The sequence below is a fragment of the Bufo bufo genome, chromosome 3 (assembly GCF_905171765.1).
Source record: "Bufo bufo chromosome 3, aBufBuf1.1, whole genome shotgun sequence".
In the NCBI taxonomy this organism is placed as follows: domain Eukaryota; kingdom Metazoa; phylum Chordata; class Amphibia; order Anura; family Bufonidae; genus Bufo; species Bufo bufo.
This window is the reverse complement of record NC_053391.1, coordinates 21,053,398-21,081,234: the sequence shown is the minus strand read 5'-3', so window position 1 is coordinate 21,081,234 and position 27,837 is coordinate 21,053,398. Positions and strand designations below refer to the sequence as shown.

At 44.8% G+C, this 27,837-nt stretch overlaps 1 protein-coding gene across 2 annotated transcripts in view; it reads right to left on the bottom strand.

Moving 5' to 3' along the window:
- The window catches only part of LOC120993182 (gastrula zinc finger protein XlCGF52.1-like), a 30,102-nt gene extending 6,213 nt beyond the window's left edge, over positions 1-23,889 (bottom strand). The window contains exons 1-2 of one of the 2 annotated variants that reach the window (XM_040421743.1): positions 23,825-23,871; positions 10,180-10,336 (exon numbers count right to left, since the gene is read on the bottom strand). The gene's annotated coding sequence lies outside the window, so the exon portion shown is untranslated. Of the gene's footprint in view, positions 1-10,179; positions 10,337-23,824 lie in introns of both variants that reach the window. The other variant, XM_040421744.1, reaches the window with a different exon arrangement.
- Positions 23,890-27,837: the final 3,948 nt, after the last annotated feature.

Below are 27,837 nucleotides of genomic sequence, written 5' to 3'. Positions count from 1 at the left end.
ACATAAGCCAGGCAAGGGATGTGCCTTAAACCGGCTAGGCCCAGAGGTGCTACAAGATTTCGCCTGTTATTGCACACCACCAGGCCAGACTTGAGGCTCAGCGGCACCAACCACTTCCATGCCCGTCCAGAGCTCCTGCGCAGTGTGGGGTTTTCCCCCAAAACAGAAGAGTGCTGAAGTTGGTGGTGTATGTGTTACGCTGAAACGTTTAGCAATCCTCAGCAGCGGTAGGACATGCGCTGAACTGTTTTCCACCTCAGGCCCAACCACAACTACATTTACCCAGTGGTCAGTTAGAGAAATATAAATATAAATTAAAAACCCCAAGAAGTGACCCCATTTTGGAAAGTGACCCCCCTTTACAAACATTTAAAATGGATGAAAAGGGCACTTTTGACCTAACCGTGTCTCACAGAAAATACGTAGTAGTTGTTGAAAACCGGATATGCAAGCGAGGTGGACTAAATCAGAAATATAAAGTGAAAATATTACAGGGAGCATAAAGGATGAAATTAATAATCCATGGATGAGTGCTAGGTTCGGAACAATCCTTTATACAGAGGATAGGTTTATCAGAGCAGGTGTCGTACTGATAAATGGTGTCCTTTCAAATTACCCTTTTGTAACAAACCTGGCATCTTTTTTGGGTCCTTCACTTTCTTGCTGTTTGTAGGACTTCACCAGGGAAATGCTGTCCTGGTACAACATAGGTGAAGTATTCGGGCCCTCCCCTTCCTGAGTTTGAAAAATTAAAGACTTGATGAGCACCTCTTGGAACTGAAGGAAAGTTCCTGTGTGACCTGCAGCTCGATGTAAAGTGTTCGCATTGTACAGTGCCATCTGTACAATGCATACAGCCATCTTTTTGTACCACACCTTAGTTTTACGCATGGCACTGTAGGGCTTCAGAACTTGATCAGATAGATCAACCCCTCCAGTCTGGCTTGTAGACACTGGTAGTGGTACCTCACACTCAGGCAGGAGAACTGGCGTTAGTGTGAATGGTGGTCAGTACAAGGACATCCCTCTTGTCCTTGTACCTAACCGCCAGCATGTTCTCAAAGCTAAAAGTCTTGCTGCCTTTTCGGCGTACCTGCCCTACCAGGGAGCTAGGGAGGCCTCTCTGATTTTTGCATACTGTGCCACAAGCCACAGTACCTCTGGCTCTTAGGGAAACGAATAGGGGGGCTGGTATAATAGTTATCCACACAGCGGTGGTAACCCTTATCCAGCAGTGGGTGCAGTAAATTCCACACCATCTTCCCACTAACATCAAGCCGGGGGAGTCAATCAGTGAGTCTTTCCCTTCTTGAACCCAGAATCAATAGGTGTACCCAGAGGAATTCTTGCACAGCTTGTACATTTTAATTCTGTACCGTGTCCGCTTGCTGGGCAGGTACTGGTGGAATTTAACCCTTCCTTTAAAAATGTACAAGGGACTCGTCTATGCCAATTTCGTTTTCTGGGGTGAACACCTCTGTAAATTTGGAGTTGAGGTGCTCCAGAACATTGTCTAATTTTGAATTGATGGTCAAATTGTGGGTCATTAGGAGGGATGGGGGTGGACAATGTGCGTTATCATAATGTAGGAATTTCAAATTGGATTCAAATCTTGTGCAGCACGCGACCATATTGTAAATTGGAGTGCAGTACAAGACATCTGAACTCCAATATTTTCTCATTTCAGGTTTTTTGACAAGGCCCATATACAGTACGATCCCCCAAAACTTCATAATCTTGGCTTCATTTACTGAGGTCCAACCAAAGGGTTTTGCATATGAGGATATGGAGTTTGGGGCAATAAACAGCTGGGTGTATACATTTTTTGTGTCAGCATAGAATTTATTAAATCTTCAGAGAAAAAGATTAAGAAGCCAGTGTAGTCAATCTGGATTCCAGAGTTTCCCACAAATTTGGGGCTCATAATTAGGGATAAGCAAATGGACTTCGGATGCTTCATCCAAAGTTGATTCACACAAAACTTTGTTTGAATGTATACTCCGTACAGTATTAGAATGTATAGTCTCCGATGAGCCGAATTCATTACTTTGCGAAGTCTCACGAGACTTTGGGTAATAATTTTGGTAATTAGTTTCTACTGTAAAAAAAACTTTGTACCGAACTTGGGTTTGGTTCCAGGTGGTACCTTGGACCCAAACCAGAGTTCGGTACCAAGGTTGGCTCCGAGTTCAGAGCCAAAACATTCTGAAAACTGCATGGAGTGATCTCTCTCCGTACAGCATTCAGACAAAGTTTTATGCGAAAAGACTTCGGATGAAGCATCCGAAGTCGATTCGCTCATACCTACTCATAGTCCTCAAGGGCTGTGGTCCATAGGGGATCACTAGGGGAGGGGACTACATCTCCTCTCCTGGGGCATCTTCTTAAGTGTTCCTCCTCACCAGATAGTGAGGTGGTAGAGGAGTAGAGGGACGTGGCATCCTCTTCTCCCTCACTAGCAGACTCCAGAAGTAAGATACGCGTATGCCTCTTTAGCTGAGCACATTCTCTGGGATGGACAGGACAGTTTTATTTTTATTGGTGTGCATAGTGTGAAAAGTGTCAGAGGGTGTATGCAGTGACTTCACACATGAGGGGGCTTTTGATGAATTTAAAATAAAAATTTATGATGAAAAAAAAAAAAAAAAAAGAAAGATATGAAAAATAATAAAATTTACCTGAGCTGTCAGTAAGTAATTGACAGTACTGACCAGGTGCAGGTCACACACACACACAGATGGCAGGTGCATGGGTTCAAAAACCTAAACTAGCACTAACTAAATTGAGAGAGAGATATATTATATAATATATATATATATATATATATATATATATATATTTTTTTTTTATTATATAAAAAAATATAAGAGAAAATGGCAGCACAGATAATAGCAGTAAGCGGGTGCAACGCCCTATGCGAATAAGCGATTACTCACCATATAAAATACCAAAAAGGTGCCATCTACACTTGGCAATCTGAGGATGCGAAAAAACAGAATTTTAGAGATGCCAAAAGAAAGAAAAGGAATCCTGTACAGAGTTCTGCGCCTAGTGTGAATTTTTATTTAGAGGACAAAGTGACTCTACAAAGGAAAGACGTCATCGAACCCGGCGAGGAGGTTGTACACATCGGAGATGGAGGAAAACTGCGCAACAACAGGATCTTGCAGAACTTAAATGCCCAAGAAATGACGGTCATTAATTTATCCTCCAAGGTGCTCACCGACATGCAAGTGAGTGTTCTTAGTAAGGGACTATCGTTTTGTCCTAATGCATTTACCGTATTTTTCGCCCCATAAGACGCACTCCCCCCCCCAAAAAAAAATGGTGGGAAAATGCCCCTGCGTCTTATGGGGCGAATGCTGACAGTTTAACAGCGCAGTTTGCGATGTACGAGCAAGCGGGGTAGGAGCTGGGGGCCAGCAATTGCGGCGGGGCGGTGCAGTCACTGTACTATAGCCCCGCCCCGCCGGTGCTGCACAAATATAAAATGTCTTATTCAATTAAAAGTCATTAAACATGCCCCCCAACTCCTAAAAGTACCGTACATCCTAATAGCTTCTGTACAATGCCGGCAGGCAGGCCAAGCGGGCGGCAGCGTAACTCCCTGATGTCACGTGCCTGCGCCGCCTACTTTATGAATGAAGCAGGCGGCGCAGGCAAGTGACGTCAGTGAGTGACGCGCCGGCCGCCCGGCCTGCCTGCCGGAATTGTACAGAAGCTATTAGGATGTACGGTACTATTAGGAGTTGGGGGGCATGTGTAATCATTTTTAATTGAATAGGACATTTTATATTTGTATACTGGGGCGGGGGGGGGGGAGGATCTGTGGATAACATCAGTGGATGTTAAGGGGTGGGGGTCTGTGGATGGCACTGTTATGGGCTGGGTGGGTCTGTGGATGGCACTGTTATGGGGTGGGGGGGGGTCTGTGGATGGCACATATATAACAGTGCCAGCCACAGATCCCCCCTGTAACAGTGCCAGCCACAGATCCCCCCCTGTAACAGTGCCAGCCACAGATCCCCCCCTGTAACAGTGCCAGCCACAGATCCCCCCCTGTAACAGTGCCAGGCACAGATCCCCCCCTGTAACAGTGCCAGGCACAGATCCCCCCTGTAACAGTGCCAGCCACAGATCCCCCCCTGTAACAGTGCCAGCCACAGATCCCCCCTGTAACAGTGCCAGCCACAGATCCCCCCCTGTAACAGTGCCAGCCACAGATCCCCCCCTGTAAAAGTGCCAGCCACAGATCCCCCCCTGTAACAGTGCCAGCCACAGATCCCCCCTGTAACAGTGCCAGCCACAGATCCCCCCCTGTAACAGTGCCAGCCACAGATCCCCCCCTGTAACAGTGCCAGCCACAGATCCCCCCCTGTAACAGTGCCAGGCACAGATCCCCCCTGTAACAGTGCCAGCCACAGATCCCCCCTGTAACAGTGCCAGGCACAGATCCCCCCTGTAACAGTGTCCATTATCCACAGATCCCCCCATAACAGTGTCCGTCATCCACAGATCCCCCCATAACAGTGTCCGTCATCCACAGATCCCCCCATAACAGTGTCCGTCATCCACAGATCCCCCATAACAGTATTCGTCATCCACAGATCCCCCCATAACAGTGTCCGTCATCCACAGATCCCCCCATAACAGTGTCCGTCATCCACAGATCCCCCCATAACAGAGTCCGTCATCCACAGATCCCCCCATAACAGTGTTCGTCATCCACAGATCCCCCCATAACAGTGTCCGTCATCCACAGATCCCCAGTAATAGTGCCATCCACAGACCACCATTAGTTCCAAACCCACCAAAAGCAAACCTTTTGGTTAAAAATATATTTTTTCTTATTTTCCTCCCCAAAAACCTAGGTGCGTCTTATGGGCCGGTGCGTCTTATAGGGCGAAAAATGTGGTATTAACTGGTTTGATTTAGCTGCTTTTTTTAATCTCTAAAATTAAAGATCTGATTCAGTGACAAAGATCGGGTTGAGCAGCCCCAGCTGAGTGAACTCTCCCTGGGGATGCTCAACCTGTCTAACAAGAGCAATGTTAATCCTGTTCTAAATGTACCTGCTATAGATGCCTATATCTCTGCGGTTAAATCTAATAGAGGAACTTAAATCCATGCACTCTAAGGCCTTTTTTTCTATTTGCGGGCCGTTTTTTGCGGTCCGTATACGGAACCATTCATTTCAATGGGTCCGCAAAAAAAACAGAATGTACTCCGTATGTATTACGTATCTCCGTTCCGTGCAAAGATATAACATGTCCTATATTTGGCCGCAAATCACGTTTCCGTGGCTCCATTAAAGTCAATGGGTCCGCAAAAAAACGGAATGCATACTGAAATGCATCCGTATGTCTTCCGTATCCGTTCCGTCTTTTGCGGAACTATCTATTGAAAATGTTATTCCCAGCCATTTCTATGTAATTACTGTATATGCCATACGGAAAAACGGAACGACAACTAAACAGAAACAAAACGGAAACAAAAAAACGGAACGGATCCGTGAAAAAACGGACTGCAAAACACTAAAATAGCCATATAGTAGTGTGAAAGAGGCTTAAGTCTAATTTAAAACATCCTAATCTTACCTCTGCTAAAGGCAGGTGCGCTGATAGTCATGGATACTCAGAAATACATCTATACAGAGATATTGAGGCAACTTAATGATGTGGAGGTTTATCGCTGTATACATTCTGATCACAAATTTAATTTTTTATTTTTTCATTTTTGCGTTTTCATTTTTCTTCCCTATTTTCCGTGAGCCATAACTTTTTTAGATTTCCAGTCACATAGCTGTATGAGGGCTTATTTTTTGCGGGACAAGTTGTACTTTCTAATTAATTAATTATGGCATGAATTGTACTGGGAAGCGGGAAGAAAATTACAAATGGGCTGGAATTGGGACAAAAAACCTGCAATCGCACCACAGTTTTACGGGTTTTGTTCCCACAGCGTTTTGTTTACGGCAAAACCGATCCATGCCCTTCATTCTCTGGGTCCGTACGATTACAACGATACCCATATGTATAGGGTTCTTATGTGTAAATAGTGTAAAAAGAAATTAAAACTTTGAGAATTTTTTTTTTTTTTTTACATCACCATATTCTGACCCCCATAACTTTTTTATACTTATGTCTACTGAGCTGTCAAAGATTGGGAATTTTATCCCAAAAAAAAGTGGAGTATATTTATGTGGAACATGCGACCACACCAATCTTTCACGCACTTTCAAAAGTGCATAAACCGGGTTCCCCGCCCTCTATGCGTCCGATTGTGGCAGGCATCGGGTCCTATTCTGAGAGACTATCGGAATGGACCGATTCCCTGCTACAGCCACTGATACCTTTGATGCCTGGTTATCTGAAGGATAGTCGCACAGTGCTTCAGAAATTTTATAACTTTAAGTGGAGTGAAGAATATATTTGGGTTGCGGCTGATATTACCGCACTATATACTAACATTCCTCAGGATTCAGCCATTGTGGCTCTTAAATGGTTTCTGACGCACTATAGCGACTATACTGTGGAACTGCAGGATTTCTTGTGCATATGTGTGGATTTTCTGATCAGACATAATTTCTTCATGTTCAATAGGAAATACTATCTCCAAATGTCGGGTGTTTCAATGGGGGCCAAACACTCACCATCTATTGCAAACATATACATGGCGTGGTGGGAGCGACATTTTCTGTTTCTTGATGACAACCCCTTTGCTGGCTCCATTAAATGGTATGGACGTTTTATAGATGAGATGCTGTGGGTTTGGCGGGGGGAGGGGGAATAAGGTGACCCAGTGCATCAAGTATCTTAATAACTGTACAGATTCCATTAAACTTACTTATATTAGCGATTCAGCTAAAATACATTTTCTTGATTTACATTTGGAATCGGACCTCTGAGGGATTGGTCACTACCTGTACCTTTAGAAAAAAAGACATCTGGGAACACCATTCTTCTTGCCTCCTCCTGCCACCCACCGCATGTCATAAATAACATACCGAAGGGGGAAATGATTAGAGCTAGACGTAATTGCTCTACAGAGGGGTTGTTCTTAAAAGAAACAGAGATCATTACACAGAGACTCCTGAGCAGAGGCTATACACTCCAGAACATTAATAAAGGCGTTGAGTTTGCCAGATTGAAAGATAGGGAATCTCTGATCTTTCCTCAGACCTTGAAAAAATCCTATAGATGTCAAAAAAGTCAAGACCTTGCTGAGGAGGACAAAAAAACCTACTGTTTTTATTACTAACTACAGTAGAGAATATCCACACATCTGCAGGATTATCCGCAAACATCTCTCTGTCCTCAATTACGATGAGGAGTGGAGAGATGTGGTGTCTGCGGGTATCAGGTCATATCCAAGAAAGCACCTACGGTGGGGAAAAAAACTCAGCCCCATCCTGTTTACTGATACCCTTCCTCGGACATGTTCCTGGCCAAAAACTACTGGCAATTATAAATGTGGAAGTAAGAAATGCATTTGCTGCCGATACATGTGTGTCACTAAGGAGGTCACATCTACAGTGAATAACAACAGATACGCTCTAAAACAGTATATCAACTGTAATACGGAGTTTGTGGTGTACGTTATTACATGCAGAATCTGTAAAGTTCAATATGCTGGATGCACTGTAAATGAGCTGAAAATACGGATCAGAAAACATTCCTCGCGATGTATCGGCAGCGACTTTCCACTTTGCCACTGTTCACAGAGGTGACGCATCTGCGTTTTGTGCACAGGGGATGCATGCCAAAGGGGTTAAATAGAAAACATGACCTCACTCTGCAATACAACTAAGATATGTTCATTACGTGTATGTATGCGTCACCTGTGATGCTGGATCTCCTCCCCTGGACCGCTGAGTGGTTCCCATTCCAGGCTCCAGGTGCGGACACTTAGCTGATCAGAGGGGGTTGGACCTTGTGCTACATAAAAAGGAATGGTTTTAATATGTGTGTTATGTCTTGATGAAGGGCCGGATTCTGTAGCCCGAAACATGTTACTGCCCCTTTTTCCTGTGATTTTGGTGGATTTTATACGATGAGCCAATAAAGAACTATTTTTTACTCCACAAGAAGCTGGATTCTCTCTTTCTATTGGATATCCTATTAGGCCCAGTTCTGGCCTTATTTCCGTGCTTCGTGGATTTAAAGTCAGAGGTGAGAGCTGCAGCCATTTCTATCATTGTTTTGGATTAATTATGGCATGAATTGTAGTGGGAAGCGGGAAAAAAAAATTACAAATGGGGTGGAATTGGGACAAAAAAAATGCAATCCCACCACCGTTTTACGTGTTTTGTTCCCACAGTGTTTACGGCAAAACCGACCCATGCCCTTCATTCTCTGGGTCAGTACGATTACAACGATACCCATATGTATAGGGTTCTTATGTGTAAATAGTGTAAAAATAAATTAAAAGTTTGAGAATTTTTTTTTTTTACATCACCATATTCTGACTCCCATAACTTTTTATACTCATGTCTACGGAGCTGTTTAGAGGCTCATTTTTTGCGGGACAATTCATAGTTTTTATTGATACCATGGAGTGTGCATCACTTTTGGATCACATTATATAAAAAAAAATTGGGTAAGAGAAGCAATGAAAAAATGCCAAATCGTCCATTTTGACCCTTTTTTCCGTTACGCCATTCGCCGTTTTTTTTTTATTTTGCGGTGATACCCAGGATGTTTATATTTATTGTTATTTAGTTTTTTTTATCATACGGAAAGGAGGGCGATTTAAATTTTTATATTTTTTATATATTTTTTCAATTTTTTATTATCATTTTAAGGCTCATAAAATGATGTTTTAGAATTTTTCGTTTTGATCTTTTAGTGATTTAAAAAATAACAATTTCTTTGCATTTTGCTCATTTCTTATGTTGGCCTGCCATCTGGTGGCCAAAATAAGAATTGCACCATTAATGCTCTGAATTTCTTCGTAGAGATTCGGAGCATTCAGCGCATGTACTGAAGTCCCGATTGGCCACACGGGACATCGTGAGACCGCACGGTTTTTGCGAATTCAGGTGCAGTGATCTCACTTGATCACGGCATCTAAAGCATTTGATTGCCGCGATCGGCATTATTGCTGGTTGCGGTAATTAGCCGCAGGAGACTTGCCGGCCATGACGCCCGCTGCATGCGCGAGCGGGTGTCATGCTTGTATGGCGCTGGTAGCGAAAGGGTTAAACATATTTTGTCAGATGCAATGTTGACGGGGATAATTGACTCTGACCTTGCAGACCACCTTACGGTGATGCATCCCGTCACCCCTGTTATTTACGTGCTGACCCTCCTGGACGTCCTATTGTGTCGGGGTCAGACTCTCTCTTCAGCCACATTGCTATTTTTCTTGACAAAACATTACGTAATTTTGCTTTGGGAGGGTCCTCATATATACAGGACACAACCAACTTTTTATGTAAAATACAAGAGATTGATTTGTCACGTTTAAACTATGATTTTGGCTTCCTTTGATGTAAATTCTTTGTATACCTCCATTGACCATGATAAGGGTATACAAGCCATTACTAGGATGTTAGAAATGTCCTCTTCATCCTATATCTCTTTTGGGTATCATCTTGAGATATAATTATTTTGTGTTTCATGATACATATTATGACCAACAAAGGGGCGAGGCCATGGGGGTCAAACGTGGCCCCGAATAATGCAAATATTTTTATGCAATGTTTTGAGGAGGATGCTGTCTATGTGTCCCACCACTTCAGACATGTTCTGAGGTGGTGGAGATACATTGATGACATCTTCCTCATTTGGACAGGTACTGAGGGATTTTCATCAAGCACTGAACAGTGCAGACAAAGTATTGCAATTCACGTTGGTTTATTCCAAAGAAGAAGTGCAGTTTTTGGATACCAGCTCTATGTTAAACCTACAGATAGAAACACCATATTACGGTACAATAGTTGTCATCCTAGAACAATGGTGAGACATCTTCCCTATTCACAGTTTCTGAGAGCAAAACATATTGTGTCCGATGAAAGTATACTGGACACCACTTTGAACTCTATGGTTGATAAGGTTCTACAACGTGGTTACCCACATAGGTTACTTAAATCGCAGAGAGACAAGGTGAGACAACATGATAGGAAAGATACTTCGATCAAAGAAGAGGGTATCTAGAATTCCATTCATCTCTACTTACACTGAATTGAGCACTTATATTTCAAAAATCCTCAGACGCCATTGGAACATCTTGGGCGTTTGTATTTGGAATGTTTCCGAATTCAAGTCTCCTCCGCTCTTTTCATATCGCAGACCCAAGAGTATACGTGATCAGCTAGTTAGGGCGGATGTTGGTTCTATAAAAAAGAACAGACAGAGCACATTGACGCAGGTTGGACTTGGATGTTTTCCATGTCTCAACTGTGTCAATTGCCGATATACGAACAAGGGGAAAGTATTCATTCATCCAACAACAGGGGTCGTACACCAGATTGGTTTTCATTTAACATGTCATTCAAATTTAGTTATTTATGTCCTTTCATGCCCGTGCAATTTGCTGCATGTGGGTGAGACTTCCACGGACATGAAAACACGACTAAATAACCGCAGATACAGGACTTGATTTACCAATATCTAAGCATTTTGCAGATATGAAACACACAGAAAAAACTAAAATGTTCAATTATTGATCATGTCCCAATGCCCAGGAGAGGGGGTAATAGGGTTTTAATGTTATTGTGGATATATAAACTCAATTCTTTAACCACCTCCGGACCGCTGTACGCAGATTCACGTTCCGGAGGTGGCAGCGCTGCGCACAATCACGCATATACGCGTCATCTCGCGAGACGCGAGATTTCGCTCAGAGCCGGCCCGCGCATGCGCATCGCGGGCCGGCAAAATTCAAAGAACAAGTTCGTCACCAGCCTGCCAGCAACGATCATTGGCTGGCAGGCTGGCGATTTTCAAAAAATCCAATCAAAAGTCATATAACAGATCATATTAGTAAATATGATCTGTTATATGGCTTGTCTGCTCCTGTGCTGGTCCTTTTCGTCGGTTGGATCCAGCACAGGAGCAGACTGAACTGTGAGTACACCAAACACTACACCTTAGCCCCAGATCACCCCCCTGCACCCCAATTAACCCTTTGATCACCCCTGTCAATCACTAGTGAAAGGAAAAAAAGTGATCAGTGTAAACTGTCACTTTTTTTTTCCACTGGTATTGGCTGTTAGGTTTTAGGGATAGTTTAGGCCCCTTGGTTAGGTAGTCAGATCTATAATAGTATTAGTATCACCTTAGTTCGCCCTCCACCCAAAACGCAGTGTTTGCCCGATCAGGCCTGATCGGTCGCCCACACGTGCGTTCACCCACGCCCGCCCCACCGCAGTGACAAAAAATATATATTTTTTGATCACTGCACATTCATTTTACACACACTGCGGCGATAAAAAAATCAGTTTTGATATTTTTTATCAACTGCAGCGGCCTCCGGTACTTCGCTAGCCTCCCCTTTGTAAGACAGGCTTGCTTTTTTTCTTGGGTAGTCTCAGGGAATACCCCTAAATTTAGTAGTCCAAATGTCAAACAGGGGGTATTCTTCTGAAGAGGCCTACAGGATTCTGACCCAGTCGGATGAGGAGTGGGAACCCTCATCTGACGAATCTAGCGGGTCAGAATATGAACCTGTAGAAAGCAGTGGCAGTCTGACCCAAAGTTCGGACGAGGAGGCTGAGGTCCCTGGCAGCACCAGGCGTACCCGGCCCCGTGTCGCTAGACCACAGGTTATGCAGGATACGCTTCAAGAGCAGCAGAGTGGGGCTGTCGCTGCCGGATCACGTGGTGAGGCATATACCAGCAGCGCAGCCCTTCCTGGACCTAGTACCAGCACTGCCGTACAACATGGTGAAGTAGCGAGCACCAGAAGGGCAGTTGAAGCTGGTACGGTGGCACGTGCACTAGTTACCCCGTCGCAGCCACCGCACAGACAGGCCCGTAGAGCCCCTAGAATCCCTGAGGTGCTGGCAAACCCTGATTGGCAGTCACCAACTTCAGCCGCACCTGTAGTTCCCCCTTTCACCGCCCAGTCTGGAGTTCGGGTTGAGACAGCTCAAATCGGTTCGGCCCTGGGATTTTTTGAGCTGTTCTTGACTGCGGAGCTCTTGGACTTAGTCGTGGCAGAGACAAACCGGTATGCCACACAATTTATATCCGCCAACCCGGGAAGCTTTTATGCCCAGCCTTTCCGGTGGAAACCAGTCTAAGTTTCCGAACTTAATTTTTTTTTGGGCCTTCTCCTCAACATGGGCCTGACAAAAAAGCATGAATTGCGGTCATATTGGTCCACGCACCCGATTCATCACATGCCCATGTTCTCTGCTGCTATGTCCAGGGCACGATTTGAGGCCATCCTCCGTTTCCTGCATTTTAGCGACAACACCACCTCCCGTCCCAGAGGCCACCCAGCTTTTGACCGACTCCACAAAATTCGGCCCCTCATAGACCATTTCAACCAGAAATTTGCAGATTTGTATACCCCACGAGCAAAACATCTGCGTAGACGAGTCCCTAATACATTTTACCGGGCGCCTTGGCTTCAAACAGTACATCCCAAGCAAGCGTGCCCGGTATGGGGTCAAATTGTATAAGCTCTGTGAAAGGGCCACAGGCTATACCCACAAATTTCGGATCTATGAGGGAAAAGATCAGACCCTGGAGCCGGTCGGTTGCCCTGACTACCTGGGGAGCAGTGGGAAGACAGTCTGGGACTTGGTGTCACCCTTATTCGGCAAGGGGTACCATCTTTATGTGGACAATTTTTACACAAGTGTGGCCCTCTTTAGGCATTTGTTTCTAGAACGGATTTGCGCCTGTGGCACAGCGCGAACTAGTCGCGTGGGCTTCCCCCAACGGCTTGTAACCACCCGTCTTGCAAGGGGGGAGAGGGCTGCCTTGTGTAACGAAGAACTGCTTGCGGTGAAATGGAGAGACAAGCGTGACGTTTACATGCTCTCCTCCATTCACGCAGACACGACAATCCAAATTGAGCGAGCAACCCGTGTCATTGAAAAGCCCCTCTGTGTCCACGACTATAATGCGCTCATGGGAGGGGTGGACTTCAATGACCAGATGTTGTCTCCGTATTTAGTTTCCCGCAGAACCAGACGCTGGTATAAGAAGGTGTCTGTATATTTAATTCAATTGGCGCTGTACAATAGTTTTGTTCTCTACAGTAAGGCTGGGAGAACACGATCTTTCCTCAAATTCCAGGAAGAGATCATCGAGAACCTCCTTTACCCAGGAGGTTCCGTGGCCCCATTCACCAGTGTAGTTAGCCGTCTACACGAGCGACATTTCCCCAGTGTCGTTCCTGGTACCTCAACCAACCGTCACCCCGAAAAAGATGTCGTGTCTGTAGCAGGAGTGGAATAAGGCGTGACACCCGCTATTTCTGTCCTGACTGCCCTGACCACCCTGCCCTATGCTTAGGGGAGTGTTTCCGGAAGTACCACACACAGGTACACCTAGCATAGGGATTGCATCTCACAGGACAGGCACACAGGGCTATTAGGGCCCTTTTACTCTCAGCTGCTGCAAACCTCTCCTTTCACCTGGGATAAAGTGCATAACGTACTTCGCCACATCTTTGGGCGATTTGCGCTTTGCACATTGTCCCATGGGGAAGGAGAGGTTTGTCCCATAAAGGTAAAAAAAACTAAACAAAAAAAAAATTACCGGTAAGTAAAAAAGTTAAAAAAAGTTAATATGTTCTGTTCTAAAGTTAATAAAGTTATTGCTTTGCGGCCTGGTTTTTTCTTTTTTGTTTTGTTTTTTTTACCTTCCAGGTGGACCAACCGATCGACTAGCTGCAGCACTGATGTGCATTCGGACAGAAGCATTGTGCTGCTGTCAGATTACACGCAAGTCGGTGTATGCGGCGCTGCAAGACGAGATTTCTCCTCTGCAGTAAAAGATATGTTTGCCGAGGCATATGAGCTGAGGAGGTGGCGGTGTTCATATACTTTGGCAAACACTTTGTATATATAAAAAAAAAAAATCCCGGCAATGATTTATTCATCCACATCGATTGATGTGAATGGAGAAATCTGGTTTGCCAGGGCATACGAGCTGAAGTGGGTATGGATGTTGGGCGGAGCTCCTATGTCCTGGCAGACGCCTTTCCCCTCCTTTTTCTTTTTTTGGCAGAGATTTTTTCATCCACATTGATCGATGCGAATGAAGAAATCTGTGCCGTTCATTTTTTTCTTTCAGCCCAGAGGCTGAACGGAAAAAAAAAATCTCATTACCCGTATGCTCAATATAAGGAGAATAGCAGAAACTCCTAATGCTGGGCATACATGTAATGATTGCGGAGACCCTCAAATGCCAGGGCAGTACAAACACCCCACAAATAACACCATTTTGGAAAGAAGACACCCCAAGGTATTCGCTGAGGGGCATATTGAGTCCATGAAAGATTGAAATTTTTGTCCCAAGTTAGCGGAAAGGGAGACTTTGTGAGAACAAAATCAAAAAATCAATTTTCGCTAACTTGTGCCAAAATTTTTTTTTTTCAATGAACTCGCCATGCCCCTCATTGAATACCTTGGGGTGTCTTCTTTCCAAAATGGGGTCACTTGTGGGGTAGTTATACTGCCCTGGCATTCTAGGGGCCCAAATGTGTGGTAAGGAGTTTGAAATCAAATTCTGTAAAAAATGACCTGTGAAATCCGAAAGGTGCTCTTTGGAATATGGGCCCCTTTGACCACCTAGGCTGCAAAAAAGTGTCACATATCTGGTATCTCCGTACTCAGGAGAAGTTTAGGAATGTGTTTTGGGGTGTCTTTTTACATATACCCATGCTGGGTGAGATAAATATCTTGGTCAAATGCCAACTTTGTATAAAAAAAATGGGAAAAGTTGTCTTTTGCCAAGATATTTCTCTCACCCAGCATGGGTATATATAAAATGACACCCCAAAACACATTCCCCACCTTCTCCTGAGTACGGAGATACCAGATGTGTGACACTTTTTTGCAGCCTAGGTGGGCAAAGGGGCCCATATTCCAAAGAGCACCTTTCGGATTTCACAGGTCATTTTTTACAGAATTTGATTTCAAACTACTTACCACACATTTGGGCCCCTAGAATGCCAGGGAGGTATAACTACCCCACAAGTGACCCCATTTTGGAAAGAAGAGACCCCAAGGTATTCGCTGATGGGCATAGTGAGTTCATAGAACTTTTCATATTTTTTGTCACAAGTTAGTGGAATATGAGACTTTGTAAGAAAAAAATAAAAAATCATCATTTTCCGCTAACTTGTGACAAAAAATAAAAAGTTCTATGAACTCACTATGCCCATCAGCGAATACCTTAGGGTGTGTACTTTCCGAAATGGGGTCATTTGTGGGGTGTTTGTACTGTCTGGCCATTGTAGAACCTCAGGAAACATGACAGGTGCTCAGAAAGTCAGAGCTGCTTCAAAAAGCGGAAATTCACATTTTTGTACCATAGTTTGTAAACGCTATAACTTTTACCCAAACATTTTTTTTTTATCAAAGACATGTAGAACAATAAATTTAGAGCAAAATTTATATATGGATCTCGTTTTTTTTGCAAAATTTTACAACTGAAAGTGAAAAATGTCATTTTTTTGCAAAAAAATCGTTAAATTTCGATTAATAACAAAAAAAGTAAAAATGTCAGCAGCAATGAAATACCACCAAATGAAATCTCTATTAGTGAGAAGAAAAGGAGGTAAAATTCATTTGGGTGGTAAGTTGCATGACCGAGCAATAAACGGTGAAAGTAGTGTAGTGCAGAAGTGTAAAAAGTGGCCTGGTCTTTCAGGGTGTTTAAGCTATAGGGGCTGAAGTGGTTAAGGCCCAATGACCTTAATGTTGATTATAACGTTGGGAATATATTGCAGTGAGGGGCTTGCCCTCTTGATTCCTTGGGACCGGTCGACTTCCATTCGTGTGTATGGGTGGTAATTTTGGGACAAGTAAATATATGTGATATATTTATTATATATTTTTTTTCTATTTTGTAATTTTTTTTCCATTTTGTCCTTTTTTTTAGGTGTTGGGCTGGAGAGGATGAGGATAAAGTCGAAAAAACAAACACATTGGCCAGAGTCTTTGAACGACATCAGTGTTAGGCCTCATGCACATGACCGTTGTTGTGTTCCGTGTCCGTTGTTCCGTTTTCCGTGATTTTCTGCGGACCCATTGGTCAACGGTTCGCGGACCCATTCAAGTCAATGGGTGCGTGAAAAAACACGGAGGCACACAAAATTATCGTCCGCGTCCGTTTTTTTCCTATCATTTGCAAGGCAAACTTGACTTAGATTTTTTTTCACTTTCCTTCATGTCTGGTGATCCTCCAAAAATCAAGGAAGACACACGGAAACAAAAACGGATCATGGAACAACGGAACCCCGTTTTGGGACCGTGAAAAAATACTGTCGTGTGCATGAGGCCTTATAATGTTGTTATGAGATCTACCAGTTATGCCCGGGCTGCGCTATCAATACAGGAGCAGCGATTCGATTTTAATCCCTATTTCATATGTGTCTTGCACTTTGGATTTGTGGAGGAGAACCCCCTCTGGGGCATTAAGTGGCGATTAGGGGGAACATATTGCAGAGGCCGCAATAACTTGCGCGCAGCTGTTAGGTCTTTCCCTGTTGCAGTGGGGGATGTGCCCTGATTAGTGTAGGTCCATCCACTTGCATAGTCCACTAAGCCAGTGTTTCCCAACCTGTTGCAAAACTACAACTCCCAGCATGCCCGGACAGCCTTTGGCTGGGCGGGAATGCTGGGAGGTGTAGTTTTGCAACAGCTGGAGGCACACTGGTTGGGAAACACTGCACTAAGCCATATGCCCGAATATTGTACTCTAGGGATGCAAAAAGGATGAAGAGCCCTTATATGTCGGCTTGTTTGTTAAAAATGGATTCGGTTTTCTATATGTTCAAGGACCATAACGTGTGCGCTGGTCAATGTGGCCTCTTCACCTTTTCTAATATGGCCACTGTGAGCTCGGGAGACCAGTGCGCATGCTCCATAGGCCGTAGAGAGCGCATCACGCTGTGCGGGAAGTAAGCGCGGCTCGGGCATGCATGGTGGAAATCACGGTACGCCGAATATATATATATATATATATATATATATATATATAACGCTAGCATTAACTAAAGGGGTTAAAAAAATAATATTAAAAACTTACTCGGTGGGCACAGGAAACATGCTTTATGCGGAAAAAAAAACGTACACACTGATCAGCGCTCCAGCCAATCACAGCAATAGGAGAGGACACTAGTGTCTGGAGCCCCCTCCCTGACCTCAGAGGAGACATGGGCTGATGTAATCCGCTCCTGTCACCTCTGACCAATACCCGTGCAGCACCATACCATTGCCAGCGTTGCGATGGGCCGGTGTTCACTAGTTGGCCAATCGCAGCGATAGGGAAGGGGGGGGGTGGAGGAGGTTGAGCAAAAACCACCCGCTCGTCCTCAGTTAAGATGGCTGCCTGACGATCAAAGCAGCCATCTTATTCCGGGTCACCGCGCAATTGCAATTAAAGTTGCGGGAACACATTGCCCGCCATGACGTCAGAGTACACCATGTGTTAGGAAGGGTTTAAAATGACATTTCAGTCGAGATGACTAGGGATCAGCGAATCAAGTTCAGATAAAAACATCCAAAGTCGATTCGCATAAAACTTTGTTCTAATACTGTACAGAGCAGGAACTGCGTACAGTATTAGAATGTATTGGCTACGATGAGCGGTACCTTGGAACCAAACCAGAGTTCGGGAAATAGATTTTTACAGTACAAATTAATTTATGAAGTTATTACGCCAAGTCTCGCAATACTTCGCGAAGCAATAATTTCGGCTCATCGGAGCCAATACATTCTAATACTGTACGGCGCTCCTGCTCCGTACAGTATTAGAATGAAGTTTTATGCGAAACGACTTCGGATGTTTCATCCGAAGTCTATTCACTCATCCCTAGAGATGACTTTTGTCAAGTCACAAAGGGAAACAAAGGGGGGAGATGGTGAAAAGAATAAACCGATAAGGGGATGAATTAGAGGAAGGGGAAGGTGAAATAGAAGGATGAACAGAAGAAAGTGGAAAAGGAGAGAGAGGGACGGGAAGCCATAAAAACAGCTGCACAGAGCGAGCTGCTCCTGAAGTAGAGAGGAAGGAGGCATAAATGGGGGTGGGGCACATGTGACAGGAGGTATTAGATATAGGAGATTATATAGATACTACATTAAAGGGGTTATCCCACTTTGCCTTTTTATACTTACCTGCTGCCACCGCGCCGTTCACTTCCTGGATTCTGGCTGGGGGCGGGCTTCATCTTGATTGAAGTCTTCTCCCGGCCGGGCCGCGCGCTGGACTGAACGCGCGCGCTGCCGCGCATGCGCCATGTGACTTATTTCTGGCCAGTATAGTACACAGCCGGCGTGTGCGGCTCTGTACTATTCTGGCCGGGAAGAAGTCACCGTTGCGCATGCTCGGCAGCGTGCGCGTTCAGGACAGCGAGCGGCCCGGCCGGGAGAAAAGAAGGAGTCTTCTGAGCAAGCGCGACCATCGGGATTCTGGAGAAGAGCGGTGGCCGTAACCAGGGGAGACCGAGTCACAACAATAAGAATTTTATCCTAAACGGTGGGAATTTGTTAATCAAGTATATTTACAAAAATGATCACTGTCAGATCATTAACTGATTTAACAGTGATCATTGTGATGGGATAACCCCTTTAAGCCTGTTACAATAACGTGCACTAGAACAGTAGCGCATAAACATTAGTAGCAACAGTCTATATTAAATGGCAAGGGAACTTGACCACAATGACTGCTGGCTATGGCTCAGACTGCTGGCACTGACTGCTGGTGCTGAGACTGCTGGGTCAGACTGCCGACAGGGGCTCCTCTCTATATGGCTGATAGTGCTGTGACTGACGAACAGAAATGGTGGCGCTCCGACCTGCTTGCCGGTGTGGGCGGTGCAGGCGGCATGTGGAGCGCCGTGTCCTGATTGGTCGTTGTGCTGGTGTGAGCGGTGCAGAGGGCGTTATTAGGGTTATTCCTGCAGTATAGAAATCTTTTGCTAGAGATAGTTGTACATAGTGTGTTTATATACATATATATTACTATTTTTATGAGGCAAGGTAACCAAAAAATGGCTGTTCTGGCACAGTTTTTATTATTAGTTTTTTTACAATGTTCACCTGACAGAGTAGATAATGTGATATTTTTATAGAGCAGGTCGTAGCGATGCGGGATACCTAATAAGGGTGCATTCACACGACCGTATTTTTGGCTCCGCATCCATTCCGCAAGTTTGCGGAACGGGTGCGGACCCATTCATTTCAATGGGCCAGCAAAAGATGCGGACAGCACACAATGTGCTGTCCGCATTCGTAGATCTGTTCCGCGGCCCCGCAAAAAAGATAGAGCATGTCCTATTCTTGTCCGCAATCGCGGACAAGAATAGGCATTTCTATCATAGGGCCGGCTACATTCACACGGCCGGTATCCGTGTTTTGCTGATCCGCAATTTGCGGACAGCAAAACACATACAGTCATGTGAATGTAGCCTTAGTCTATTTTTTATTTTTTTTTTGGATTTACACAAATATTTATTTGAAAAAAATCGGGTTTTTGTGTTTCTATTTTCTGAAAGCCATTTATTTTTTATTTTTTGGGTGATTGTCTTAGGTAGGGTCTTATTTTTTGCTGGAACAGATGATCTTGAACAAGCGATCAAAAAGTCATATGCACCCCAAAATAGTGCCAATCAAACCATCATCTCATCCCGCAAAAAATGAGACCCTACCTAAGATAATCGCCCAAAAACTGAAAAAACTATGGCTCTCAGACTATGGAGACACTAAAACATGATTTTTTTTTTGTTTCAAAAATGATATTATTGTGTAAAACGTACATAAATAAAAAAAATTGTATACATATTAGGTATCGCCGCTTGTTCTTGAAGATCCAGTGGGTCTGATGTCTGTATAATACAGTACAGTATACTATATAGTGTACTGTACTGTATTTTCACTTTACAGAGTCTGATTAGACTTCTGCCTTTAGCAGAAGTCTGATCAGCAGTATGGGCAGTCTCTGATCAATACCATGGGCAGTCTTTGATCAGCACCATGAACAGCCGGACGCCTGTGAAGGTGTCCGGTTGCCATGGTAACCATCACTCGCTAGGGGTGCACCGAAATGAAAATTCTGGTCCGAAACCGAAAATTCAGGATGCCCTTGACCGAAACTGCCTTTTTGCCCAAATACTTTTAAAATACTTTTTTTTTAATGATTTTATTAATAATTCTTTTTCATGAATGAAAACAAATTGTGGATGGCACTGTTATGGGGAGGATCTGTGGGTGGCTCTGTTATGGAGAGGGGGATCTGTGGGTGGCTCTGTTATGGAGAGGGGGATCTGTGGGTGGCTCTGTTATGGAGAGGGGGATCTGTGGGTGGCGCTGTTATGGAGAGGGGGATCTGTGGGTGGCGCTGTTATGGAGAGGGGGATCTGTGGGTGGCTCTGTTATGGAGAGGGGGATCTGTGGGTGGCGCTGTTATGGAGAGGGGGATCTGTGGGTGGCGCTGTTATGGAGAGGGGGATCTGTGGGTGGCTCTGTTATGGAGAGGGGGATCTGTGGGTGGCTCTGTTATGGAGAGGGGGATTTGTGGGTGGCTCTGTTATGGAGAGGGGGATCTGTGGGTGGCGCTGTTATGGAGAGGGGGATCTGTGGGTGGCTCTGTTATGGAGAGGGGGATCTGTGGGTGGCTCTGTTATGGAGAGGGGGATTTGTGGGTGGCTCTGTTATGGAGAGGGGGATCTGTGGGTGGCGCTGTTATGGAGAGGGGGATCTGTGGGTGGCTCTGTTATGGAGAGGGGGATCTGTGGGTGGCTCTGTTATGGAGAGGGGGATTTGTGGGTGGCTCTGTTATGGAGAGGGGGATCTGTGGGTGGCTCTGTTATGGAGGGGGGGATCTGTGGGTGGCGCTGTTATGGAGGGGGGGGATATGTGCACTGTTATGGGCATAACAGTGCACAGATCCCTTTCCCCATAACAGTGCACAGATCCCTTTCCCCATAACAGTGCACAGATCCCCCCTCCCCATAGCAGTGCCATAGACCGATCCCCCTACCCATAACAGCCCCGGCCCTGCTGCTCACAGCAGACTAATCACTCACTGCATCTTTATTTTACCTTACAATCGTGACGCTCCAGTAACAACTCTGCAGGCAGAGAAGAGGGCGGCGTAACGTCACTTACTCACGTGATGCACCTGCTCCGCCCACTTTATGAATGAAGGAGGCGGAGCAGGCGCGTCACGTGAGTAAGTGACGTTACGCCGCCCTCCGCTCTGCCTGCAGAGTTGTTACTGGAGCGTCACGATTGTAAGGTAAAATAAAGATGCAGTGACTTAAAGTAAACCGCCCGCCCGCAGATGGTGAGCTACTTGGTGGGTGACAAATCCCACAAATCCCAAACCCCATATTTTCTGCCGATATGTATATAATATAAAGCCATTTTAAAGTTTGACCGCGGGGATCAGAAACCTCCTGAAAGCGCTGTAAACCGCAGGTCTGAATTGACCTGCGGTTTGCAGCTATCGCCGATACGGGGGGGGGGGGGGTCACAGGACCCCCCTGGGCATTGACCCTGGGTGCCTGCTGATTGATTTCAGCAGGCACTGGGTTCCGTGATCACCGCCGGCCAAGCAGTGGTGATCGGAAATACATAGGACGTACCGGTACGCCCTGTGTCCTTAAGGATCGGGGACTCAGGGCGTACCGGTACGCCCTATGTCCGGAACAGGTATGTCCGCAACTTCGCCAGACGGGTTGGATCACATACTATTTTTATAGAGCAGATTGTTACGGACACAGCGATGCCTAATGTGTGCATTTTTTATTTTATTTTACACAATAAAAGCATTTTTGAAAAAAATCATGTTTGTGTTTCCATTTTCTGAAAGCCATTATTTTTTTTTTTTTGGGCGATTGTCTGAGGTAGGGTCTCATTTTTTGCGGGATGAGATGATTGTGTGATTGGTACTATTATGGGGCACATATGACTTTTTGATTGCTTGGTATTACACTTTTTGTAATGTAAAGTGATAAAAAAATAGATTTTTTTTACTTTCTTTTATTCAATAAAATAATGTTTTTGTGTCTCCATTTTCTGAAAGCCATATTTTTTGGACGATTGGCTTATGTAATTTTGGATACATGACTTTTTTGATCACTTTTTATACCATTTTTTGGTACATGCGGTGGGCAAAATTGCATTTCCATCATAGTTGGTTTTTTTTTCATGGTGTTCACCATGCGGTAAAAGTAACATAATCCTTTTATAGATCAGGTCCTTATGGACGCGGCTATACCAAACATGTTTAGTGTTTTTTATCTTTTACATTTTTAACCAATTATGTATGGCTATAGGAAATTATTTTATTTTTACACTTTTTTTTTTTTTTTTTTTTACATTTTTTGGACCCAGACCCATTTGGTTCTTGAAGATCCAGTGGGTCTGATAGCTTACAATACACTATATAGTGTACTGCAGTGTATTGAACTCGCACTAAGGGCTCGTTCACACGACCGTGTGAAGACCGTGCTGCGGACCGCAAATTTCGGTACGCAATACACGGGCACCGACCGTGAAGCAGGCGCATGGGGATCGTGGACCCATCCACTTGAATGGGTCCGTGATCCCTCCGTTCCGCAAAAAGATAAAGCATGTTCTATCTTTTTGCAGTGCGGAGACACAGAGCCCCAGAAAGAGCTCCGTAGTGCTTCCGTTCCGCATCTCTGGATTTGTGGACCCATTGAAGTGAATGGGTCCGCATCCGTGATGCAGAATGCACATGGAACGGTGTTGTGTATCGCGGATCCGCAAATGCAGTCCGCAATATGGCAACGGGCAGCACATGTCTGTGTGAACGAGCCCTAAGCCTGATCAGGTTTAGGGTACTTTCACACTTGCGTTAAACTTTTCCGGCATTGAGTTCCGTCCTAGGGGCTCAATACCGGGGGAAAAAAATGATCAGTTTTGTCTCAATGAATTCTGAATGGAGAGCAATCCGTTCAGGATGTCTTCAGTTCAGTCACTGTACGGTTTTTGGACGGGGAAAATACCGCAGCATGCTCCAAAATTCCGGAACACTTGCCGGAATGCCGGATTCGGCCCCAAGTGTTCCGGAAATACTGATGCGGTTTTGTGCTTTGCGCATGCGCAGACTTTTAAAAATGTGAAAAAGATAAATACCGGATTTTTTCCGGACGAAAACCGGAGAGACGGATCCGGCATGGCAATGCATTTGTGAGACTGATCCGCATCCGGATCAGTCTACAAAGGGTATCTGTTTGCATGCAGATTGTCGGATCCGGCAGGCAGTTCTGGAGACGGAATTGCCTGCCGGAATCCAACAAGGCAAGTGTGAAAGTACCCTTAGATCTACCGCGGATGCCCGTGAAAGCGCCGGGTTGCCATGGTAACCATCGGGACGTTGCCACAGCGCGGCAGCCCGATGGGGGAGGGAGCTCCCTCCTTCAGTTTACCCTTCAAGCATCGGGATGCTGCCACAGCAGAGCAGCGGGGCCCAATGCTTAGCCCCTCCATACAGCGGTCCCTAAGGTGACAGTCTGTATAGACAGGACCGCACACAGCAGAGACACAGGCATGACATGGGGCAGAGGAGGAGGCTGGGGCAGCGCCAGACCTGCAATCCCAATGGGAGGAAACCACCAGTACCATCTATAGGAGGAGGGCAGGAATCCATGAGGCGCTGCTTACCTGCACTGATCTGTGAGGGAAGAAAGGGGAACCGAGGCGGTTATAGGACGTGCAGCATGTGGGCGGCGCTACAGTGCACAGCGTGATGAGGTCACACGTGCGGAGCGCATGCGTGTTGTTTCACTCGGAATCCAGCGTAGTTCTGGCAGTAGGGGCGCGTCATGTGCGTCCTCCAGTAGGAGGAGAATACACGATGTTATGGTCACACACTGCCATCTTGTGGTGAAGGGGGGAAATGCTCCACTAATATTATATGTAGGGGAGAAAGAAAGGGAATGTCTATAGATTAAATGGAGAATAAAATGGAGGTGTGGCATGTATATAATGCTGAAATAGTGAGTGTTATGTACTTATTATTAGGATGTGGAGGAGAGTCTGTATATAGTAGTAGTCAGTAGTGTGTGGGTGGGTGTAGATGTAGAGAATTGGAATAATGAATTAATATAAAAAGGGAGATGGAAAAAAAAAAAGAGAAAATGCAAAAAGAGGGAGGGGGGGGGGGGAATCATACATTTGTTATGACAGCATGCATAGAAACTAAAAATGATTACATGAATATAATCCACTTGGTGAGTGTTAGTGACACATATCACACGTATATATGATTATATGTTATATAAATTACAAACTAAAAATAGATTATATACACACACACACTTTATAATACCACATGCATTCCCCCCGGTGGGTTGACTAATAATCAGTGCACCTTGATCCAATAATTTAGAGGGGTGAGCCGCTATATTGTTTATAATCTTCCTTTTATTAATTTTTATTAATAGATAGGTTTGTTCTATAATTAGACTAATGCCCGCAACATCTATTTCTATCTAATCTCTGAGTATTATTATTATTATAATATTATTATTTTTCTTCCAGATCACATGCCCGATGCACGTAGTAATATAAATTATATATAATTTTATTATTGGTTATGTAAGTTATATAACATTTAATTAGAAATAAGTGAATTTTCAAAAATTTGTTTCGATCCGAAATTATTCTTGACAAAGCGCATTAAAAAACGGCTATTTCCTGTCTGCAGAGAGCCTGTATAGTGGTGTAGAACACTGTGCCTTGCAGTAACACGCATAGGGAGTCTGCTGTGGTAGTGAAATAATACTGTGCGTCAGGCTGAATGCACACGGCCGTGTTCTGCGGCCGAGAGCGGTCCGTGGTAACACGGCAAGGATTCCTGCAGACAGCAGGAGCGCAAGGAGTCATTGGTTGCTATGACGCCATGCGCTTCATGCCGCCGTTGCTGTACAGTAATACACTGGTATAGATCATACGATTGTATTACTGTACAGCAGCGGCATGAAAATTCACTTATTTCTAATTAAATAACGGATCCGGCGTTTATTTTCTTCACATTTTTTTCGGTCTGCGCATGTGCAGACCGGAAGGACGGGTCCGACATTCCAGTATTTTGAATGCCGAATCCGGCACTAATACATTCCTATAGAAAAAAAAATGCCGGATCCGGCATTCAGGCAAGTGTTCAGTTTTTTTGGCTAAATATATAACCGCAGCATGCCACGGTTTTATCTTTGTCCTGATCAGTCAAAAAGACTGAACTGAAGACATCCTGAATGGATTTCTCTCCATTCAGAATGCATGGGGATGTAACTGATCAGTTCTTTTCCGGTATAGAGCCCCTGTGACGGAACTCAGTGCCGGAAAAGAAATAATCTAGTGTGAAATTACCTAAGTCAAGTGTGAACTCAGCCTTACAGGTCAATGTTAGCGCCAGGTATGAAGAAGCGTGCAGAGGCCCAAGATCCTACTATAGCGTGAAAGAGCGCACTCCTTTGACACAGTCGTCAGCTGATTCCACATAGATTTCTACAGAACGTGTTCTATTAAACGCTTATACGAGTAGAGCCCCCGACAGAGTGGAGAGTGTGTCAGCAGTAAGTTTGTGTTGACGTCACTAGTTACTTTTCACATCTTCTCATCCGTCAAAAGAATAACCCCCAAAAAACATATCCTGTCTTTTGAGCATCTGCCCTCACACAATCAAAATTTGGTCAGTAATCCATCAGTATTGCTAAGACCAAAAAAGACAGGAGTGGATCCAAAACAGAGATGACACGTGAATGGAATATTTGCATGTCTTCTGTGTTTTGTACCCACTCGTGCTTTTGGCTTCCAAATCATGAGCAAATCCAGGTGCAAAATACTGACAGTGTGACAAAGGACTTACGGATGCTCCAAAGACAAGATCGGTTATGTTTTTAATTTTTCCATCCTTCTGACAGATCAGAAGAAGATTAAAATAAATGGTGATGTCAACAAGGCCAAACAGAAACACTAGTGGGCCAGTCACAGAGTGGGGAGGGTGGATAAAGCGAGAGGATTCAACATAGTGGCCAATTCACAGAGTGGTGAGGTGGCAACAGCATGAGAAGTCAATGTAATGGCCTAGTCACAGAGTGGTGAGGTGGCAACTGCATGATGAGTCAACACAGTGGCCCAGTTACAGTGTGGCGAGGGTGGCAACCACATGAGGAGTCAATATATTGAACCAGTCAAAAAGTGCGTAGGTGGAAACCACATGAGGAATCAACACAATGGTCCAGTCACAGAGTGATGAGGTGGCAACCGACTGAGGAATCAACCTAGTGGTCAGTTATGCAGTGAGGAGGTGGCAACCACATGAGAAGTCAACACAATGGCCCAGCAGTAAAATGCTGAGGTAGCAACCATATGAGGAGTTAACACATTGGCCCAGTTAAAGTGTGGGGAGGCTGGCAACGGCATTAGGAGTAAACAAAACCGCCCGGAGTCACAGAATGGTGAAATGGCAACCACATGAGGAGTCAACACAATGGCCTAGTCACAGTGTAGTGAGGTGGCAACCGCATGGGGAGTCAACATAATTGCCCAGTCAATGAGTGGGGAGGGTGGTAACTGAATGAGGAGTTAACAAATTGGTCCAGTCACAGAATGATGAGGTACCAATCATATGAGAAGTCAACATAGTGGCCCAGTTAACGTGTGGGGAGTGTGGCAACTGCATGAGGTGTCAACATAGTGGCCCAGTCACAGAATGGTGAGGTGGCAACCGCATGAGGAATCAACATAGTGGTCGTTCACAGAGTGGGGAGGTGGCAACCACATGACGAATCAACATAATGGCCCAGTCACAGAGTAGTGGGTTGGCAATTGCATGAGAGGTCTAAACAGTGGCCCACAGTGTGGAGAGGGTGGAAACCTCATGAAGATTCAACATCATGGTCAGTCACAGAGTGGGGAGGAGGCAACCGTATGAGGAGTCAACATAGTGGCCCAATCAGGTTGTGTAAGGTGGCAAAAGCATGAAGAGTCAACATAATGGCCAAGTAAAACACCAAGAAACAGTTATATCATAAATATCTCACATGGAGTTATTCGTATTATCACCTACACAGCTCAAAGAGCAACCACACAGAGAGCAACTCTATTTTAATTATTTCCTTTATTGGATATCCAAAAATATTACATGGTATATCAGTTAAAAATATACAAAAAACAGCACATAATGGGAACGCTACGATGTAACAATAATTGTATAAAAACAGAGAAAGCTCCAAACCAATAAGGGACTAGTATCCCCCCATACGCAAATAAGACAGTATCAGCCTGGTGGGGCACACATAGCAATAAGCACCCAGAACATGCATACAAACACACTCCAAGTGAGTAAGGGAGTGTAGATCTGGGTGCAGCCCACACCAAGCAGAGACTGCCAAAGGAGAGGGGGGGAAGAAACACACAATGTAAAGTGCAAGTGCAATAAATACCTACTGACCCTGGTCTGAAGCAGCCGCCCCAAGTAACAGCATGGCATCAAAATAGTGACTGAAGCAGGTGACCCGAAGAAACTGTTCTTTTTTCACAAAGTTTGGGTGTGGCACCCAGAATGATCTAGTCCAGTGTTTCCCAACCAGTGTGCCTCCAGCTGTTGCAAAACTACAACTCCCAGCATGCACACACAGCCAAAGGCTGTCCGGGCATGCTGGGAGTTGTAG